At 40.5% G+C, this 18,458-nt stretch overlaps 1 protein-coding gene across 2 annotated transcripts in view; it reads right to left on the reverse strand.

The window, feature by feature from the left end:
• Positions 1–18,458, reverse strand: part of IARS1 (isoleucyl-tRNA synthetase 1) — a 150,244-nt gene that overhangs the window by 115,717 nt on the left and 16,069 nt on the right. The window contains exon 1 of one of the 2 annotated variants that reach the window (XM_089523623.1): positions 5,427–5,544. The exons of the other annotated variant lie outside the window; for it this stretch is intronic. The gene's annotated coding sequence lies outside the window, so the exon portion shown is untranslated. Of the gene's footprint in view, positions 1–5,426; positions 5,545–18,458 lie in introns of those variants that run through there. 2 annotated transcript variants of the gene reach the window in all.

Consider the following 18,458-nt stretch of genomic DNA (forward strand, 5'->3'; position numbering starts at 1 on the left):
AGAACAAACAAGACCACACAGGCCTTGACACATAATAATAATAATAATAATAATAATAATAATAATAATAATTTATTTATTGCCCGCCCAATCACAAAGAATCCGGGTGGGTTACAGAAATAAAATTGTATACAAAATACAATTTAAAAATTCAACAATAATGAGCCTTACTCCAAAAGGGCTACAGAGACGAACAAAATAAGGCATTCCCTCTCCCACATAAGAACTCTGCCACATCAAATGAAATTTTCCTTAAATCCCAAAAGGTCTATTAATGCTGTAACTTAAAATCTTAGTTGAATGTGTAGAAAAACAGTTTGGGCTTCCAAGGAAAAGAAGCAGTCAAGGAAAATTTCACTGGTGGTAAAGAATTCTGGGGGGGGGGGGGGGGGGTATCAAAAACTTCATACACTTACACCCATGCCCACAGGCATTTACGCAGACCAAAAGAAATATTTTAATCAAAGACCCAAGGGAAAAAATAATGGAAGTGAAAGGTAAACAGGAGAACATTGGTTTACAAAGAGACTAATCTAGGACTAGTGTATATACTTTATAAAAAGCAATTAATCAAACCTCAGCTACATATTGTTGTTGCCATTTCCTATCAAGCTGACTTCAGTTACTGAGTCTATCCATTTGTAAAGTGGTCTTCCTCTTTTCCTACTGCCTTTTAATTTACCAAGCATTATAATCTTTTTTAATTAGTCATGCCATCTCATGATGTGTTCAAAGTAAGACATTTTGGCTACTAAATAGAGTTCAGCTTTGATTTGCTCTTGGAGTTATTCCTTTGGATTTTTGTGGCCCATGGTAGGCACAGAAGGTAGGCTTCTCCAGCACCTCATTTCAAAGGAGCTGACTGTCTTCTTGTCAGCTTTCTTTACTCTCCAGCCTTCAAAACCATAAATAGAAATTGGAAGCACTATGGCACAGATAATTCTTATACATATGGCCCTCCAAATTCACTGGGGTTAAGCACACCCATGAAAGTGGGAAAACTGCAAATAAAAAATATATGCTATTTTTACCTAAGAGAACACTCCTCTAGGAATCTCTAGGCCTTCCAGCACAACTTTGTGGTCAACATTTGGCAGAAGCTGACCACAGAATCATGCTGGAGGACCTAAAAATGCCTAGTTAAGTGTTTTCTCTAGTAATCTGTAACTATTTCAGTGCAACTCTATTATCAATTTCCAGCAGAGTTGCACTGGAGGACTTAGAGATTCCTAGAGAAAACATATGAATCAAATCCACAAATAATCAAATCCGCCCTGATTCCCAGTTTTGGAGGAAAGGCGAGATATAAGTATAAATAAATATTATAATAAAATCTGCAAAAGTCAAAGCCACAGATGTGGACTGTATTGTTATTTAATTATATATCTCTACTCTTGGGGATCTTATCTAGTTTCCCAACAGCTGCCTTTCCAAATCTTAGCCTTACTCCAGTATCTTGATTACAGCCTCCATTTTGATTAATGAGAATATCTTTAACTATGGGACATCTTTAACTCCTTCAATATCTCCATCAGTCACCTCAAATTATGTAAAACATCTATGGTCATTACTTCTGTTTCCTTAATATTCAGCTGTAACCTTGTTTGGCAGTTTCCTCCTCTGCTTTATTAGCATATAGCATTAGTAAAGTGACAGGTTCTTACAGGATCTTATGTGGATGCAATTTCAAGACAAGGTCTTGAAACAAAGTCATAAAGGCATGGTTCTAGGCTTGTTTGTTGCTGTTGTTGTTTCCAATTTATGGCAACCCTAAGGCAAACCTATTACGGGATTTTCTTGGGAGGTTTCTTCAGAGAAGGTTTGCCATGGCCATCATCTGAGGCTCAGTGAGTTTGACTTGCCTGAGGTCACCCAGTGTGTTTTTACATAGCCAAGCTGGAATTCAAACCCTAGTCTCCCAGCATCCAAGTCCAATGCTCAAACCACTACATCACATATATCAGGCCTGTAAACAGCCACATATCTGCTCACCTATCATATTTTGCAGGTATTATGCTCCTCCCTACACACACATCCCCAAAAAGCTAAAGTGAGTAGTGGCAAGTACATCAGTTCCAGTTTCTCCAATAAAATAATGATAAAATTTTATTTGTATACCGTTTTTCCAAAGATCAAAATGGTTTACAGACTACTAAAACTGTTACAGAGCATCGTTATAAAAAATAGATAAAATCCAGTAATATAATTATACAAAACACAATCATTCACAGGGTAAGGGAGAGAATCGATGACATCAAGAACACTCAACTTCATTCCTGGGGGGAGGAAGGCTTGACAAAAAAGAAAGGTTTTAAGCCTCTTTTTAAATGTTTCTAGGGGGGTCATGAGATGGAGCTCCTCGAGGAGACTATTTCAAATCCGTGGGGCCCCCACTGAAAAGGCCATCTGGGATGTGGAAACATATTTGGAGGATGGAGTTTCCAACAGATTCTTCCCGGATGTTCTGAGCGTGCGGGGTGGATTATATAATAATAATAATAATAATAATAATAATAATAATAATAGGTTTTATTTATATACCGCCCAATCACTGGGAATCTGAGCGGTTTACAATAGAGGGGATAACAGACAGTTCCCTGCCCACAGGCTTACAATCTAAAAGACACGACACAAAAGGAGAAGGGAATGGTGAGGGGGGAGGGGATCAGGTCCAGTATTCTTCTCTCCCTCTGAGGCCTGGACCAAGGCAGATGGACCGGAGGGAGGGCTCTTCTTCTTCAGGCTAGCCCCTGATGGTACTGGGCCAGCCTTCTCTCTCCCTTAGAGGCCGAAAGATGACAGTTGGGGAGGGAGGAGCCTCTTTCTTCAGGCTAGCCCCTGATGGTACTGGGCCAGCCTTCTCTCTCCCTCAGAGGCCGAAAGATGACAGTTGGGGAGGGAGGAGCCTCTTTCTTCAGGCCAGCCCCTGATGGTACTGGGCCAGCCTTCTCTCTCCCTCAGAGGCCAAACGATGGGGAGATATGTCAACACACCCCTCAGCACTACAACTCTAGAGATCAGGGTCTGATTCCCTACTCAGCCATGAACCCCATTGGGTGACCTTGGGTAAGTCACACACTCTCAGCCTCAGGGGAAGGCAATGACAAGCCTGCTATGAATAAATCTTACCAAGAAAGCCCTTTGATAAGGTTGTCATAAGTTGAAAACTACTTGAAGGCACAGAGCAACAACAAAGAAAAGGAGAATATACAAACAGGACCGAGAGCAAATTAGAGTCTCCACAAGGGAACTAGACAGGGAAGCTTCTCATTATGAAGAACATTTTTCAAACCATCAGCATAATTTGTGAAAAATTAATTTGAGGGGCTTCTTTTTTAAAAGGTTAGTTTAGGCAACCTGCACATTTATGCAGGAATGAAAGCAACAGCTGATAGAAAAGCATTCATGTACCAAGAAGGACTATTCTAACTTCAAGTAAACAAAAACACTTATTTGAAGCAGGCCTGGAAACGTGAATGTAAGAGACACAAATTAAGAAGATCTACAAAAGAGGCAAAACTTCTGTCCTCAAATGAAATATGTCTGAATGAACATACACAGAGAAATGTGCAGGCATAAACACCCAGACAATGTGCCATATGTTTGATTCTCTTCATGCTAGGTCATTTCACGTAAGGCAAAAAGAAATATACAGATTTTATTATATAAATCAATGGCCAGGTTGTGTGGGGAGGGAGCCAAATCCTTTGCCTCCTAAATCCTTTACCTACAGTAAGTTCTGCTATAACATGACAGCCATGTTCCTTTAAAGGTCAATGTTATAGAAAACTGTGCTCTAAAAAAGAACAGGATTTCAGACAAAAAAAACAGGTTTAGGTACAGATCTCAAAAAATATTACTGGTAAGTAAGATATTTAATTTGCCTCAAATCTGAATAAATTTTAACTATAAGCATTAATGGCGACTCTTAGCATTGAAAAACATGAGAATAAATATTTAATGCAGGGTGATAACATAACACGAAAGCAAACTATGAAGGTCTCCAGATGTGTTTGACTAGTACTCCTATCTTCCCTAGCCCTGGGGATGATGGACACTGGATACCATCCCATCTGGAGAGCACTGGGTTGGAGGAATACTACACCACAGCAACATGAGGAACGCAATAAGCAGTGTGATGTCTTGCAAGGTAAACTGTGAGTGCATCTACACAGCAGAATTAAAGCAGTTAGACACCACTTTAACAGCCATGACTCTATCCTACAGAGCTCTCTGACAGTCCAAGCTCAACAAATTACAAATCCCAGGATTCTGTAGGACAGAGTCATGGCAGGTAAAGTAGAATGAAACTGCTTTAATTCTGCATTGTGGATACATGCTAAGATTCTCCCACTGCCACCATATGGCAGATCAGCTAGAATGATGAATGGGTATTACACCATGAATAGTGGAGAGTGTGAGTGTGTGTGTGTAACTGCCCTTGAGTGAGCCCCAACTCACAGTGATCCTGTGAATGAGACCTCTCCAAGCCCCCCTGTCCTCCACTGCTCTGCTTAGCTCCTATAAATTCATACCCATAACCTCCGTGATTGAGTCCATCCACCTGGCCTGCGGTCTTCCTCTTTTTCTACTGCCTTCTAGCTTTCCTGGCATTATTGCCTTTTCTAATGATTCATGCCTTCTCATGATGCAGCCAAAGTACAAGAGCCTCAATTTAACCATTGTGACTTCTAAAGGTATTTTCGACTTATCTGTTCTAGGACCCATGTGTTTGTCTTTTTGGCTGTCCACAGTATCCTTAAGAGCCAGCATGGCACAGTGCTTTGAGCGTTGGACTGCGACTCTGGAGACCAGAATTCAATTCCCATCTCAGCTGTGAAACCCACTGCATGACCTTGGGCAAGTCACATTCTCTCAGCCTCAGAGGAAGGCAATGGCAAACCCCCTCTGAACAAATCTTGCCAAGAAAGCCCCTTGACAGGGTTGCCCTAAGTCAGAAATGACCTGAAGGCACATAACAATAACAAATGGTATCCCCAGCACTCTTCTCCAGTGCCACGTCTCAGATGAGCTGGCTTTCTTCTTATCCACTTTCTTAAATGACAGTAAGGGCTGTCCGACAGTGGAACACACTCCTTCCTTCCTTCCTTAGAGGTCTTTAAGCAGAGGCTGGAAGGCCATCTGTCACAGGGGATGCTTTGATTTGGATTTCCTGCAGGGCAGGATGGGGCTGGACGGGATGGCCTTGTGGTCTCTTCCAACTCTGTGATTCTATGTAGGGCATGACCTGGTCCCCTGAGAGAAAGGGAAACTGACCCTCAAATACTGGAATGGGGATAAGGGCTTTCCCAGGCAGCCACGGGGCGCCGCCAACTGTCCCTCTCGCCCTGAAATGCCGCCCACTAGCCCAGGAGGGCAAGCAGAAGCAAAGCCTCATCCCCTGGGAGGGGGGCCCGCCGACTCACCCTCCTGGAGGCCCACCCGATGCAGCAGCAGCAGCAGCAGCAGCAGCAGCAGCAGGAGCCGGCGGCCGGCCACGAATGATGCAATTCTCGCAGCGCCAGAGAAAGCATGACAGGAAGGAAGGAAGGCAGGAAGGAGGAAGAGGCAGCCCCACGCCCCACGCGCGACGGCGACGCCTCCGCCCAGAGAGAGAGGGAGAGTCTCCCAGCAACCCTTGCGCCTCCGTCCAAGAGGCTGAGGGGAGGAGGGCACAGACCCTCCCCTCGAGGCCCAAAACAGACTGCCCTTTATAGAGAGATTGAGAATATATATAGGGAGAGAGGATATGAATATATATATATATATATATATACACACACACACACACACACACACAGAGAGCATGTATATATATATATATATATATATATATATATACACATATACACATACACATACACACAGACTATGTATTTATATACTCTCAAACCATCCTTTATATGGAGATATATACTGAGTATATAGAGAGATAATGTGTGTGTGTGCAAGCATGTGTGCATGCATATATATATATATACACACACACACACAGACTACATATATATATACATCCTTTATATATAGTTGTATATTGAGAGTATAGAGATAGATAATATGTGTGTGTATACACACACAAAGACTATATATATATATATATATATATATACACACACACACTCAAACCATCCTTTATAAATATATATTGGGAGAAGACAGAGAATACATTCATATTCTCTGTTTGTGTGTGTATCACATGCATACACTCTCAAAATAAACCATCCATATATATACCCGGGCTCAGGTTTGAGGGCTCACGCACACATATAAACATTCCCATATATATGTATGTGTATACTGGCTCTTGATATACATATATATATATATATATATATCAAGAGCCAGTATATATACATAGATAGTTTAGATAGACTAGCTCTCAATAGATAAATACACTGATAGAGGACTGTTTATTTTATGTATTTTTATTTAATTATATATATAGATAGAGAGAGAGAGAGAGAGAGAGAGAGAGAGAGAGGGAGGCAGGGTGGACTGTTTATTTTGTTACAAACACACACACACATATAATTAAATAAAAATACATAAACAGTCCTTTCCTCCTCTTCTCTCTCTCTCTCTCTCTCTCTCTCTACATATCGAGAACTAGTATATATACATAGATACATAGATATATTGGCTATCGATGATAGATAGATAGATAGAGGCTGTTTATTTTGTGCTTTTTCATTTAATTTTGTATATCATATGTATGTTGATATATATATATATATATATATATATATATAATTCACATACATATGCCAAGGGAAGAATTGATCCCCTGTTGTCTTTAAGGCATTGCAGGATTTCAAGCAGCTTCAGAATGCCTCAGCCGATATGGCGGCTGGCCACGGTGGCTGTGGCCTTCCCTGAGTTGTACTCCCAAAAAAGTAACTTTTCTAAGCCCCTTTTCTCCCTCTTTCAGGAGAGTTTTTATTCCTTTTGCTCTCTGTGTGAGGGGCTTGAAGGCCCTGCCTGCGAGGATGATAGAAGGAAGGGCTCTGGGAGAGCTTTCCACTTACATTGGGAAAGGCTGCTGGCTTGTTTCCTTTCGGTAATTATATAGGAATGCCAGGGCTGCATCTATAGTGCAGAAATAATCCAGTTTGAGACCACTTTTTAACTGTCATGGCTCAATGTTATGGAATCCTGGGGTTTGTCATTTGTTGTGGCACCAGAGCTCTCAGTCAGTCAAATGTTATTGCTTTTGGCCAATGGCTGTTGCATAAAACAATGCCACAATAACAACAAAATGCATACATATCATATATCCAGCATCAATTGTATGGTTATACAACAATTTACAATTTATAAAATTTAGCAATTAAAATTTAAAATAGTATACACACACATACACACAATGTATATGTGTATGTATGTATGTAAACAACTAATATAAAGTTATTAAATATATCACCTTTACAGCTTATGGCCATCTCTGCTATATATTTCTTTAATTTTTTTGGTTGCTAAAGCATACAGAGCTACTCTCCACAGGTCACATATTTGGCCATATGCACTAAAAGGTAGAAAACTGCTTCTTGTGGGCTCTGGCAAGGGCTAGTTTCAGTTATGGTAAGGTTAAAGATCTCACAAAACTACTCTTCCCAGAACTCCATAATATTGAGCTATGGTGGTTAAACCTGTGTCAAACTGCATTATTTCTGCAGTGTAGATGTAGCCCAAGATATCTTGTCAACTGGCAGGAGGAATGGAAAACACTAGTTGGACTGCAGTGTTTTACTTAAGTCTGTGCTTCAAAAGAGCTTGGTGAAGGTTACCATCATGGCTGGTGGGATTCTGGGAGATGCAGTTGAAAACACTAGGGTTGAGGGGGGGAGACATGGCTTTAAAAAATCCAGTTGGTTTTTGCATGAATATGTAGGGGTGCATCTACACTATAAAAATAATGCAGTTTGACACCACTTTAGCTGCCAGGGCTCCATCCTAGAAAATCCAGGAATCTGTATGCAAAGGAATCTTGCAGCTAGCTGAAAAATTAACTAACTGAAAGATAGACGTTGGTAGCATGAGCTTTTGTAGACTTGAGCCTACTTTGTCATTTGGGATCTGTAGTTCTGTAAGACACCAGCACACTTTGAAAAAGAAGGTTAAAGATGTAAATCTACAAACCCCAGGATTCCTTAGGATGGAGCTACAGCACTTGAAGTGGTGTCAAACCGCATTATTTTACAGTGTAGATGCCCCCTAAGACTACACCAATATAGGACTACATCAGAAAATTAAGTCGCAAAATGCAGTTCTGATGTTATGGCCGCCAGCTTAAATAATAATTGCTCTATCAGCTGAGTCGCCAGAGATGCTCCTAGATAGTTATAACACACTTATCAGGGAGTTATATCAGCTATTATCCAATAACGGAAACATACAATTGAGACTTAACAATTGGTTTGACAAGGGACAAAACTAAAAAGAAATCTTACTGCTACTCATCAGCAGTAGTTGTTCTGGAGCTTCTTCAGAAAAAGAGGCAATATAAACAATTATTGGAGCATAAAAAGAAGAATAATTGGCCATGTCTCATTCAGGCTGCTAAATCCAATGATTCTGAGCTTTCCTGCACATTACGTCAGGTATACAATGCAGTGGCACAATTTAGTTAGGAAATCTTACTCCAAACACTTGGGAAGCGCATTTTCATGAATTATATTCAGATACTGAAGCAGGCAATGAAGATCTTAGACAACCTCCAATGTCTGTGTCAAAGTGAATAGTCTAGTAGCCCACCTGAGATCTGGGAAGGCTCCAGGTGAGGACCTAATTCCATCACAAGCTATTAAAAACAATATGAACTTTTGGGCTCCTATTTTAGCTTCTCTTTTCACTTGCATTGATTTACACAGTCAAGCTCCATCAGATTAGGGGCTGGCAGTCATTGTTTTTTAAAAGGGTCTTTTAAAAAGGGTCTAAGAAGGATCTACCAAACTACAGTCAAATTAGCCTACTCAATACAATCATCAGTAAACTCTATGCAAAGTCACTTACACAGAAAACTCCTAGATTGCTAGGAACAAGAGAACATACAGTTGGCCCTCCTTATACACAGATTTTTTATACACGGAGTCAAGCATCCACGGCTTGAAAATATTCAAAAAAAGTATACATTTCAAGTATCAAACCTTGATTTTTCCATTTTATATAAGGGACACCATTTTGCTATGCCATTGTATTTAATGGGACTTGCGCATATGCGGATTCTGTTATTCACGGGGGCTCCTGGAACCAAACCCCAGCAGATAACAAGGGTCCACTGTACTAGGAGGTAAACCAGCTGGCTTTAGAGGAAAGTGATGTACCATTGATCAATGTTTTATACTACATCATCTGATTGGGAAATATTTCTCCAGTAACATAACCTCCCTGTATGCTGCCTTCATGGACTTCAAAGCAGCTTTTGATTCCATATTCCAAACGATACTGTGGAAAATTGGAGGCATCCTCAACTGATAGACAATTACTCTATTTAATAAGGATGCTGCATGAAGAAACGTCCTCTAAAGTGAGCTATACCCCAAAGGGTGGCCTTACTAGAGCAATTAAAGCAGAGAAAGCAGTAAAGGAAGGCAGCATATTGGCACAGCTTCTGTTTCATCTCATCAAATTGTAACATTTGTCAGAAAGCCTAGGAAACATTCCTGGACTATAGATGGTCACAAGATAGAACAGATCTCCTACTTCAAATACCTGGATGTAGTTTTCCATGCTGCAGGAAGCAGGAAAGCGCATGGGGACTATGTTGCCAGCAATGCTCAGAGGAGCACATAGGCTATATTAAAAAATATATAAAGTAGGTGACTATATACCAGTAGCTCTGCAATTATTTGTAGCAAAGTCAATAGCTCATCTCTTATATCGTGTTCAGCTAGGGCCTTTCCCTAATTTTGCAACACTGGAGTGTGTACAGTCTAAATCAGGGGTCAGCAACCTATGGCCCGCGGGCCGGATCCGGCCCAGCGAGGCCTTGGGACCCGGCAATTGGTCCTGCCACCAATTGCCGCCCCTGCTGCAGCTTCTGCGCTGCTCTGGGCGCCATTTTGAGTTCTAAAATGGAGGCCGAAGTCTCGCGTGACCTTTCCTGTTGCAGGGCAGGATGGGAAAGGTCACGCGAGACTTCGACGCCATTTTAGAACACAGCGGCGGGCCTGTAGGAGGCCCGTTGCGGTCGCCGGGGCGCTCCTGGAAGGCTCCAGCGGCCGCGGCAGGCCTGTAGGGGGCCCATTGCGGTCGCCGGAGTGTCCTGGAAGGCTCCAGCGGCCGCGGCGGGCCTTATTTTTTATTTATTTATTTTAAAATTTTTTAAATATTATTTATTTTTTGACTTCGGCCCCCCCAGTTGTCTGAGGGACAGCAACCCGGCCCCCGGCTCAAAAAGGTTGCCTACCCCTGGTCTAAATTCTTGAGATCAGTTTTACAGGTTTCCAAATGTGTCTCCAGCTCTATCTTGCTGCTGCAGGCAGGTTTTCTGAGCATACAGGCTGGAGTTTGGAATAAGTTGCATCCCTAGGGTTGGTGTGACCTGGTGCAATAACTCATGGTGTCACCTTCCCATTTCACACCATACAGACTCCTTAGTAATACTTTTTTGCACTAATGTTACTCATAAATCATAATTCCCATATACCACTGAATGTAAAGCTAATAGTTGTGACATGAACAATTAGCAAAATTAAAATTATACCTTCCAATAATAATATCATACGCACATCCTAAATGTATTTATATATACATAGTGAATATTTGGTAACAATGTGATATTTTTAAAAGAAAATGTAAAAAGAATTTAAAAAATTAAAAATTTCAATGTAAAATCAATGTAAAAGTTTGAAATTTGAAATTTTAATTTTTAAAAAATTCTGGGGCCTCTCCTTTTTCCTCCCACTGAGCCTCACCCCACTGCCATAATCTCTTAAAGCATTTTAAAGCGAAACAAATTAATGCCACAGCCTGTTTCTGCCAAAAGGTAGGTTTTTGAAGAGAAGTGGTGTCATCCCCTAGTGGCACCACTAGTTTGAATCATCACTCTCAATTACTGGGTTAAAATTTCCTGTTTTTCCTGTTGGGCTTTCTTCCCTCGTCTTGGAAGATAAATTTCAATTTACGTGGTATCATGCAGTTACTACTAAAATTCTAGCTTTGAGCTTCTCCCCTGGGTTTTTGCTAAGTATGAGTTTTGACTAGGCTAAAACAACTGTTAAACTGTATTACTGTCATAGAGTGACAAATGGATCTTGATAGATCCCCTTTATTTCTTGTCAATGAATACTGCAGGTATCTTACAACTCCTATGGCATACTTAAGCAATTTAGAATTGCCTAAACATCACAATGCCTTTACTCTGGCTTGATGCTGTGTCCTTCCTTCAGCTGTTCTCAAAGGACTCTATAGGAAAATACCAGAGGACTTTATCACACGTAGGCCCTATGTGCTCCCAGCTCAAAAATGGTCAAAGTGCTGGCATCCCACAAAAGCAATCCCATTTGCTATTGGTTATCACACACAGAGCACAACAAAAGCACATTAAAGTAGGCCCAATGTGAATTTGGCTATCAAAAGAAGACAAACAAATCTTCATTGCCAGCTTAGAAATATCTTCTCTGTGCATGCTCCAAAGTGTCATTTCCACACGTGGCCCCCCACATGCTCCGGGGAGGGGAGGCTGGACAAATTTTAGTTGGCAACTCCTCAGTCTGTTTATACATTTAAAAAAGGCATATAACCTGGTAACGCCTATAGACTGTGGAATATAGAGCATATGATCAATGACAGTGGCTGCCAATTTTCTGTCTTAGAATAAAAGAAGGAAAAAATTATTTAGATTTCAAGTCTGGGAAGACTGCCAGATGTTTCCTTAAAATATGTAAACATAAACCACAAAGGATGGCTGGTGGAAACCCTGCAAGATGGTGGATTAGTTGACAACTGATGAACAGGTAGTGTGGAGAATTCTAAAAGGACAGTGTGCACTTGAAAAAGATCTCTAGTATACCAAACATAAAGATAAGATCTAGGCTTCTGATTTGATCATCAGTGTGTTACATGGGTGCCAGGAGAGAGTAAAAGAGCTAAGTCAAAGTCATAAAACTCAGGCTGCTTTTTAGCTTGCCTCTAATGCTGCTGAAGACACTTTTAAAATAAATAGTAGAAGATTGTTCCTGATAGCCTTGATATGCTTGACATGATCCAATGGTGGTAAGGCTAGGATAGATACATGCCTACATGCTAATGAGATAGTTAAGGTTTGTTGAAAAATTTCTTAAGGAGATTAACCCTTGAAGGCAATAGATGAGATGGTGTTTTGTCACAGATGATGGGTTACCTATTAAGATAAATGTCTGGATGTACATCTCAATGGGTATATGACAGTATAAGACTCCTTGCCTACAGTGTTATGGAATATAATGAAGTAGAAATGCCTAGATATTACTATATCTGTGGAGCTCGACAGACCGGCACTTTATGCCGGCCTGGACAGCATTCACACACTGGAAACCTTTACCGTGCCACTGCACTGCCATAATGGGGCGCGCCCATCCACACAGCGCATGCCATGATGATGTCTGTGGTGTGCAATGCCCAAACAGTGCTGGCCGGAAGGGGCACCATCATGGCTCACAAGTGCACCTATAATGTCCCTTCCAGGTAGCTGCTCAGAGCAGCTTCTTTTAGGGTACAGGCCGGTGCCGCAGCATGCAACTGCTGTGGCACCGACCCAGCCGCCCATCTGTACTGCTCCTGTGTTTCGCTCCTTGGGAAATGTATATGTAAATCTAGCTATATGACTATTTCTAATGAATAGCCTAAAAGAATAATAAAAGAAACTGTTCATTCTCATGTAAGTGTCCTGGAATGCCAAGACTTGAAAATATTTACACAGAGTCTTGATGTTAACTTGGTCTGTCTCGTTTAAGCAGTATCATAAATTGTTTGGCCAGGGGTTGATAAAGGTGACTCCAGACAGAATCCAGCATTAGGTGACAAGCAGCAAGGACTCTTAATCCTTCAGTATAAGAGATGAGGTGGGAAAACTTGTTTCACTAAGGCAAACTCATTGCAAGGTTTTTGTAGCAAGATTTGTTCAGAGTGGGTTTGCCTTTGCCTTCCTCCATGCTTGAGCAAGGAATCAAATTCTGATCATCAGAGTCATAGTCCACTGCTCAAACCACTACACCGCATTAGCTCTCTTTGAGAAGTGACAGCCTGGTTATTATACAGCTCCTCATTACAATCTCCATAATCTACTCTACACAGTCACAGTCCAACACTCAGACTACTATACCATACTGGCTCTCTCCAGCATTTTACCCTCTACTATATGCTGGCTTCTTTACTCTCTGCTAAAGAAGCAATGTGTTCAAATGTAAAGTACTGGCTGAGTCTCCTTTATCTGGAATCCCAAAATCTGAAATATTACAAAATCCAGAATTTTCCACATGGGTGGCTGTTTTCTGATGGTTCAGTGTACACAAACTTTGTTTCATGCACAAAATTATTTAATAGATTATTATTGTTGTTGTTGTTGTTGTTTATTTCTAAAGCATTGTAAATGTACACACCGCTGTACATACAAATGATCAAATCAATAAAAATAAAACCTGCCAATGGCATACAATCTACAAATATGTATAAAACAATAGGTAATCATATAAAATAGAATTGGTTAAAATAAGCCAACAATAATTAAAAACATCAACATCAACTATCCAATCAAAAATCAGATAGATAATAAAATTATCTATTATAAAATTACCTTCAGGCTATGCTTATAAGTTGTATACAAAACAAATTAATTTCATGTTCATTAGGTTCCATCTCTAAGATACCACCCTACATATATGCAAGTATTCAAAAATCCAAAACACTTCTGGCATTTCAGATAAGGGAGACTCCTCAGTCTAGAAAGCCTGTACCCTTGGTTTATTTTATTATACCAGTATTCATGTTCATCAGTGTACTTTCTAATATATTCAACAAGACAGCAAATAAGCTGAATTAAACCTGAAAGTATTTCACAGCTTTAATGTGTGTGCTTTTAAAGTTGTACCTTTAGTGCAACTATCCTGTCCTTTGTGTGAAAGACCAGTAGAGGACACTGTTTCTTCACCAACTTATTGCTATACATTTCTGTTCTTTGGGGATGGCCTTTGAGGCCTGAAAGGCAGGTGCTGTTTTTGACACCCAGGCAAATAGGGGAGTGGCAATTGCCTCTTGATGCCCCTTTAAAATTCACCTTTTAAAAATGTTGCAGGGGAACTGTATATGGTTTGACATTTTTTTTAAAAAAAGTTGTGATAGTTTTTGCCACTTACACATTTATTTGTTTTTTGACAATCAGCAAGGGTCAGGGGGTCCAAACATACCACAGTTGCCCTCCCCTGGTCTGCAGGGACTATTGCAAGACTGCCTCTGTGAGGAAGTTATAGTTGTGTCTGTGGAGTACACATGCATACCTTAGGAAAGTCAAGCTGCATTGAACAAACCCATATCTTGCACGCCAACCAGCCCTAAGGCAGACAACTGAGAGTATCCAGATTCTCTGAATTCCTAGTGAGATTTTCCAAAAACCCGTTGAGCTGTGATGATTCTGTACCCTCAACTAAAACTTCAAAAAATTGTGAGTGATAATGATCAGTTGTATAACTGTACAGTTTATTAGGTTCTATATGTTGAACTAAGAAAGTCTTATTATAAAAATGAATCACCTCCACTTAATTTTCAAGAAGGACTCAAGTTTAACTTGCAGGCACAACCCTGAGCTAGGGACCAGGTTGTCCAGGAACAGAAATGTAAAAACAATGACTGGATACCCTGTGGTGATTGAAAAGACATCCAATTGTGCTCAGGTGCACTTTTTATTATTTTACTTGGGTTTTTGTTTTGCTTTTTTGCTTTGTTTTGTTCTGTTAAGTAATTAAAAGCAATTAAACCCTAGCTTTTTCCTATTAGGACTGATATTTGTTTATTGAATGAGAGGAGGTAACTTTTAAAAAAGAAAGAAAGAAAAACAAGAAGGTTGTTTCTCTGAAGCTTCCAGGAGTGTACTGTATCCATGGGTATGTGGGATGCAGTGGTGTGATGAAAGTGAGGCTAAAGGTTTTCCCTCCCATTCACACTATAGCCTTTGCTTTATTCACATTTGCTACACTTTACTCAAATTATCTAACATCAAATGCCTTCTAGCATTTGCAAATACAGACACTTTTTTGGGAATGGATAGGAGATTTCTGTGAATGTGTTTATCAGCAGTTTTTTCAAAGCCATTTCAAATACACACAGGAGGAAATTAAATACAACAAAATCCAAAATACACAAACCAGTGATACCTTTATTGGGCCTGTTTCAAAGCATAAAATACATCATGCAAGGTTCCAAAACTTCACTGGCTTCTTCATCAGGCTGGTGTTAAAAACGATACAAGAGGAAAATGGAAACAATGTTAGAGTCACAGACCAACATTATGAAATGTTGTCAGTTGATATGGTGCTGAGAGATTTCAATGCAGGCAGAAGCCACTCCCCTGGTTGGCCATGTGAGGACCAGAGGCAAAGAGCAATAAAAGACGGATAATAAAATTTCAACTCTCATTAGCAACAGAAAAGTAACTTGTATTTTATACTTTCAGATCACCAGAGCTCAGTCTTAATACTTTATCACACTCGTGGAATCCCAAACAGAAATGGGATTTAAATTAGAATTAAATTAGGAAAAACCCGCAAATGAAGTTTATCACACAGCGTAACTGCCAAAGTGAAATAACACGAAGATAAAGCGAAGGCAAAAGGGACAAAAACGGCAGATTTTTACTTTCAGCGAAATATCATGTGATAAACAGTCTGGCAAAACGTTGTGTGATAAACATCCCACATTTGTGGTTTTTTTGTAATTTAAATCAACTTTAAATCCTGTTTCTCACTAGTGTGATAAGGTCCTTAGAATTTGCCTGTAAGGTAATATAAGGAGCTTGGGTTTGAATATGTGACCTTTCCCTCATGACTAAAGGATGGTGTATACTACTGTATACTAAGTATGTACTGTATACTAAGGACAACAATGGGTGTCCCTCCAGATATTGTTGGTTTGCTGCTGGACCCAGCAATCCCAGCCAGCCAATGAGTGCTGTTGCAGTTTAACATCTGGAGGGCTACACAAGTCCCACCTCTGAGATATAGGTATGCATAGCAGGTGACCTTCCTACATTCAGTTTACTGGTAACAAATTAAGTTGACAAATATTTCAGGTAAGATTATATTAAGTTTTATTTGTAAAATAGCTCAGAAATTTCTGGAGTTGCAGTCTACACTCCATAAAAGTGGATATTTGAGTAGTACAAGGAAGGACTTTCCATGTACGTTGTAGTTGTTTTATTCTTTTTCTCATACAGGCCAAAACATATTGGGCTATTTTAAAAGGAGAAAACCCATAAGAACTCTAAATCTTTCAGTGGACCTCTGTGGTCAACACCTGCTGGAAACTGACCATAAAATTGTCCTGCAGTACCTATAAATGCCTAGAGAAGTGTTCTCTCTAGGAATCTTTAGGTCCTCCAGTGCAACCTATGGCAAACCTGACGTCCTCCTTTTCCAGATCACACCCTACATTTCAAGCTTCTATCCAGCAGAAATTTCAAAATGTCCTTGGTGAACGTTGTCCTTGGCCAATCAGCTTTGGGTAAACATTGGTCACAGAAAACATGCAGGGGTGGCTGTGTTGGCCACTTAACAAGTCCAAACAAAAATACATCAGTGATACCTTTATTGGCCAACTGAAATGCACAATATACTTGTTGCAAGGTTTTGAAGCTCCATGGGCTTCTTCATTAGGCAGGATGTTACAAACCAGATAGGAGGAGGGAAAAACAACTGGAGATACTAGTCAGATGCCTGCATGTTGTTTCAGTTCTTAGTAAAGATGGTATGCTGAGGAGGACATATTTTGCAGGCAGGCTCCTCTTCCTTCAGGCCATGCAGCAATTGTTTTCTTTCTCCTGTTTGGTTTGTAACATCTTGACTAAAGAAGAAGCCCATGGAGCTTTGAAAGCTTGCAATAAGTATATTATGCAATTTGGTTGGCCAATAAAGGTATCATTGATGGATTTTTGTTTGGATTGGTCACAAAGTTATTTTGGAGCAGGGTGATCAAATGTCCTAACTGCAAAGAAGGAGATGGCACCGCAAAATAACATTCAAGAAAAATGAAGGGCATGACAAAATACGGTTTGAAATGTAGGACATGTTCCAGAAAAGGAGGATGTCAGGTCATCCTCTGCTTGAGAACCTAGAAACTAATAGAGAAAATATATTAAACAAATCCACAAATAATCAAATCTACAGAAGACAAAGCTGCAGATGCGGAGGGACAACTGTATTCGTGATTTTAAAAAATCAGAATGTGAACTTTTCATTTCTTGAATCCAACCAACATTAATGGAAAACATAGCTGTGGTGTCACTGTGAACAAAAAAAGCCACCTTGAGGGGGAGGAATAAGAGCAAACTGAAGCAGGGGATAATAAAGAGGAGGAGGGGATTCCTGGAGTCTGAGGTAGTCCAGTTTGTTATGGATCTGGAAGAAGCAACGGGGGAGGCCAGGCCAGCCCCACGTGAGGGCCATAAACCTAAGCCCAAAGGATTGTCATAATTATCCAAAGCCAAAGAGGAGAAGCCTCCTCTCCCAGCCCCTCTCACCACTGCCATGGCATATGCACACAGGGCCACCAGATGTCCTCACTGCAATGGAGGACAAGGCACCACAAAATGGACGATATTGTAAAACAAAAGTTAAAAATACAGAAATGTAAATTCATGCTTCTGAGTCCTGCTCAAAATGGAGGACAATCTAGAAAAAGAGAGTAGATGACAGAATAAAAGCTAGAAATATAAATCTGTGCTTCTTAGTCATGCTCAAAATGGAGGACATTATGGAATTCCTCCTGGACAGGAGGCTGGAATGGAGGACATGCCCTGCTGGAAAAGGAGGACCTCTAGTCACCCTGACCACAGGGAGGCCCACAAGGGGGACATATTAAAACAAATGACAGTACTTGCCCATAGAGAAACCATACTTGCCCATAGGGAATCATTGGGAAATACTTCCCCATAGGAAATCACTGTGGAATACTTGCCCAATGATTCTCTATGGGCAAATATGGTTTCTCTATTGGCAAGTATTCCTCTATGATTCCCTAAGGGCAAGTATTCCCCAATGATTCCCTATGGGCAAGTATTCCCCTATGCTTCCCTATAGGCAAGTATTCTCCAGTGCTTCTCTATGGGCCAGTATGGTTGCCCTATGGGCCAAGACTGTCATTTGTTTTAGTAGGTCCTGCTTTCGTCTCCAGTAAAGAGTGCAAACGATGGAGTACAAAACAGCTTCCCCCCAGCGGGGCGTCTTGGTTTGAGTGTAGAACTAGAGCAGGGTTCGAATCCTTGCTTGGCCATG

The sequence above is a fragment of the Sceloporus occidentalis genome, unplaced genomic scaffold (assembly GCF_023333645.1).
Source record: "Sceloporus occidentalis isolate IW3139 unplaced genomic scaffold, rSceOcc1.0.p SCAF_1, whole genome shotgun sequence".
NCBI lineage: Eukaryota > Metazoa > Chordata > Lepidosauria > Squamata > Phrynosomatidae > Sceloporus > Sceloporus occidentalis.